This window comes from Petaurus breviceps, unplaced genomic scaffold, assembly GCF_028583685.1.
Source record: "Petaurus breviceps papuanus isolate PSGF00001 unplaced genomic scaffold, PetGlider_PUasm1.0 98, whole genome shotgun sequence".
Lineage (NCBI taxonomy): Eukaryota > Metazoa > Chordata > Mammalia > Diprotodontia > Petauridae > Petaurus > Petaurus breviceps.
In genome coordinates this window covers 47,785,867-47,790,224 of record NW_027187460.1, presented here as the reverse complement: position 1 = coordinate 47,790,224, position 4,358 = coordinate 47,785,867, and the positions used below count along the sequence as shown (strand labels likewise).

Here is a 4,358-nt window from a genome sequence, read left to right as displayed (position 1 = left end):
ACCCAGAAATTCCACTGCTAGGCCTGTAATTCCAAAAAGAACAAAGCAAAGCAAAAATGATTTATTTATTTAAAAAAAAAACCTTTTATAGTAGCTCTTTTGTGGTGGTAAGGAATTAGAAATTTGGAGGATAACCAACAATTGGGGAATGCTGATAATTTTGATAGAATACTAGTGTTCTCTTAAAAAAAAAATAACAAGTGGGATGGTTTCAGGGAAAAAAAAAACAACTAAGTAAAGTGAGCAGAACCAGGAGAACCCTGTATACAGTAACAGAAATAATGTAAGGGATTCGCGTGAGGGTCAAGGTCACCTGGAGATCTCGCTTCACCTGCCCCTTTGCCTGAGCCACCGCAGGAGTTTCCACACCCTCGGGGGGGGGGGTAGTGGGAGGACGGCTCAGAGAGTGGGAGCCATGGCTCAGGATGAGCACCATCTTCCTGGACACGCTCCTCATGGTTTTCATCTCCATATGCATGGCGCTTCTGGCCGAGGGCATAGCTTGGGTGCTGGTTTACAGGACGGACAAGTATAAGAGATTAAAAGCTGAAGTGGAAAAGCAAAGCAAAAAATTGGAAAAGAAGGAAAGAATAAGAGAATCTGCTGGCCGTCAGAAAAAGAAGAAAATAGAGAGGCAGGAGAAGAAACTGAAGAATAACAACAGGGATCTGTCAATGGTTCGAATGAAATCTATGTTTGCTATTGGCTTTTGTTTTACTCTCCTGACAGGAATGTTTAACTCCATATTTTATGGCAGGGTGGTAGCCAAGCTTCCTTTCACTCCTCTTTCCTACATCCAAGGATTATCTCATCGAAATCTTTGGGGAGAAGATTATACTGACTGTTCCCTTCATCTTCCTTTATATCCTCTGTACCATGTCTATTAGACAGAACATTCAAAAGGTGCTTGGCCTTGCTCCTTCTCGGGCTGCCACCAAGCAAGCAGTGGGCTTTCTGGGTCCCCCAACGATGGCTGGAAAATTCTGCTGAGACCAAGCCCAAAGCTTTTTCATTCCTTTCCTACTTACTCAGACACTCCAATCAAACTGCTCCTATTTCCTCCTGAGCAGCAGGCACTGTTAGTCTCAAAGGCCGCTTCCCAGCCTTCTGAGCTAATCTAAGGCCTCTGTACATGATTGGAATGACAATATCATTCAGCAGACAAGATTAATAATTGTACTTCTCTGTCAGAGTTGAAAATTTTAAAATATGTGTATGTTGGTTAGATAAGTTTAAGTACTATGTGTGTGGTTGAGAAACAAGGAATCTTTCATGTTATGCTTGTCATAGTCTAAAAATATTTTTGGTATGGCTGGTTCATAGTTCTGATATGTGCAGTATGCCATGGAAATAGGCTAGACATGAAGTCATGGGGAGAGGAACAGAAAACAATCAGTTACATTTAAGCACACTCAAAGAAAGAATTTGGTTTATGATAATTTTTTTTCCACAGCTGTGATGCTAAGTGACTACCAATCTTAAGGAGAACCTAGTTTGTATCACTTCATGCATAAGATAATCTTATGGTCTAATAAATACACCGTGTTTTGGCAAAAAAAAAAAAAAGAAAGAAAGAATGTAAGGATGATCAGCTACACATTACTTAGCTGTTCTAATCAAGACAATGATTCAAGACAATTCCAATGAATCCATCATAAAATTGCTATGCACCTCCAAAGAAAGGAATGATAAAATGTGAGTACAGAATGGAGCATACTTTTTCACTTTATTTTTATTGTTTTATGTTCTTCACATTTTCTTTTGCAATATGGCTAATATAGAAATATGTTTTGAATGACTTCACAAATGTAACCAATACCAAATTATTTCCCTTCTCAAAGATAGGTGAGATGGAAGGTTAGAAATTGGACCTCAAAACCTTTTTAAAAGAGTGTTAAAAATTTTAATATGTACTTGGGAAATGTTTAATGAAATAATTTTTAAAAATCTAATGTTAGTAATTGAGGTTGGTCATTTTCTCTGCCCAATTAATTTTGTGGATTACAGCAAAGCATGAATGATGTCAACGGTAAAGTTCCAACAAATGCATGAGATAATTATTTTGTTCTGTTCTTCAGGAAGAAACCATGACTTTAACCCCTACTGCTTATGACACTTTGCAAAATATTTTTTGTCAAGAGAATGAGGATTATATTTTGTAATTGTGATAGTATCTGACAGAACTTTAGAAGTAATCTACTCCAACCTCCTCATGTTTAGAGGTAAAGAAACTGAGAACTCAATATCTTTATTGTCTAATATTGTTGTGCTATTAAGTGCCAGAGTTCTTTTTGGACACAAGTTCTCTAATTCCAAAGTCTTTAGCCCTTAAACATACAACAGCATGTTTAATTACAACCCCTTTCACTAATGAAAGTCTTCATGCTTAAGTCTCTCTACCAAAGAATGCCTTAAGATAGCTTCTTACTCAATTAAAACCATCACTTGGCAGAGATCCTGGCACATAGTGAGTATTTCATAAAAGTAAATTGATTGACTGAAATTTAATATTTATTTAAATGCTTACTTCACTAATAACATATTGTAATGTCTCTGTATAAAGTCAAGGCATACACTTCACCTTTCAAATAGTTTCCTAAGTTATTCCAATGTAGCCTGAATTTCAAACAACTCTACAAAGTTGAAAAAGTTTTGATAACAGGGACAATTATACCTTCTATGTTTGTCTTCCAAGGAAGAAATTCCTGAGTGTAGAGATTAATTTTGAGATGTTGGTCACCTGTTGATGCCTTTACTATCCCCATAATGACTCTTAAAAGTATTTTGAAGGCCTCAGTTTTGCATCAGTACAAGAATTAGACACAAATGAAATCAGTGGATAAACAAAGATTCATGGAGATTTTGTGGAATGAAGTGAAAAGTTTTCAATTTTTAATTCTAAGATCATTGTTGAATATAATAACAACAGCAGCAACTAACTCTCTCTAGTAAAGCATTATCAAGGCATGAACTTTGCAACCTAATAGATTCCAAAGTATCATATGGGAAAATGCTACATGAATATAAATGCATCAGCTTTAGAGCATAGGTAATTTTCATAAACTGATTTTGTTGGGCAGGATTAAAATACAGCACAAAAGGATTTTATTTAGTTCCCAGCAAACATGGATTTTAGATATATATGGAGAATAAAGTTTGTATATACAAATTATTGACTTGATGATTTTTGTAGCCATGATTACGCCTTACATTCCTCTACATACTATGAGATATAGTTAATCTGGCCCTCTTGCATATTATTCCTGATATATGCATTCCATTTCCCATCTCTGTACTTTTACACTGGTTGTTCTAGATGACTGTAGTTCACTTCAACAACTCTTAGAATTCCCAATTTCCTTTAAAACTTAAGTACCACTTTGTGCATGAATCTTTTCCTGGTTAATGAATTGCTAACAAATGCCCCATATAGTCCCATTATATCTATTTTGAACCTCTTTTTAATCTACCATTATGAGCATATGGTACTTCTCCCAATAGAGTATAAGCTTTTCCAAGTCAATCGCTCTTTTATTTTCCTATTTGTATCACTAGTACAATGACTGACAAGTAGTGGGTCCTCTATAAAAGGTTTTTTTTTTTTTTGCTCTTTTTTTTTTCTGGAGGGGGGAGGTCCAGGCACTTGCTCAAGGTCACATGGCTAGTAAGTGTTAAGTGTCTGATGTCAGATTTGTTCTCAGTTCCTCCTGACCCCAGGGTGGGTGTTCTATTCACTGTGCCACCTAGCCACCCCAAAAAAAGATTTATTTATTGGCATTTATGTATGTATATGCGCATGTGTTTGTGTGTATAAAAGAAATATAAAACCTGGTGTGAGAATAGAAGAGTATCTGATTAACATGAGAAGTTTTTTTGTTTCTGTTTTTGTTTTTCCCAAAGAACCTGAGAATTTAAGAGTGTGATCATTGTTAGTCACAAATCAAATAGAAGAAATTCCTTACAAATGATGATGTGTGATTATATGGGGTTAGTCACTATATTTTTTTTCAAATGCTTTATTAACTTCTGATTTGCATCATCCATTTCTGCCAGATTTTGAGTTACAAATTTTCTCCCCATTTTTCCCCTACCCCCCCCCCAAATAGCAGTCCCACAGGATATCCCCTCCTCCAATCTGTTCTCTCCCATATTTTCTCCCATACCCTTTTCGACTTTTCAAGTGGATCTTTATGCCCCAGTGCCTGTATATCATATTTCCCAATTACATGTAAAATAGTATTGATAATAGTATATATATATATATACACACATATATATACACGCAAATACACACACACACACATATATATATATATATATATACACATTTGAATATTTGATTTTAAAACTTTGAATTC

At 35.5% G+C, this 4,358-nt stretch overlaps 1 pseudogene; it reads left to right on the top strand.

Annotated features, from left to right (window-relative positions):
- Positions 1 to 370: 370 nt before the first annotated feature.
- Positions 371 to 1,696, top strand: LOC138155960 (calcium load-activated calcium channel-like; annotated as a pseudogene).
- The last annotated feature ends 2,662 nt before the right edge of the window (positions 1,697 to 4,358 follow it).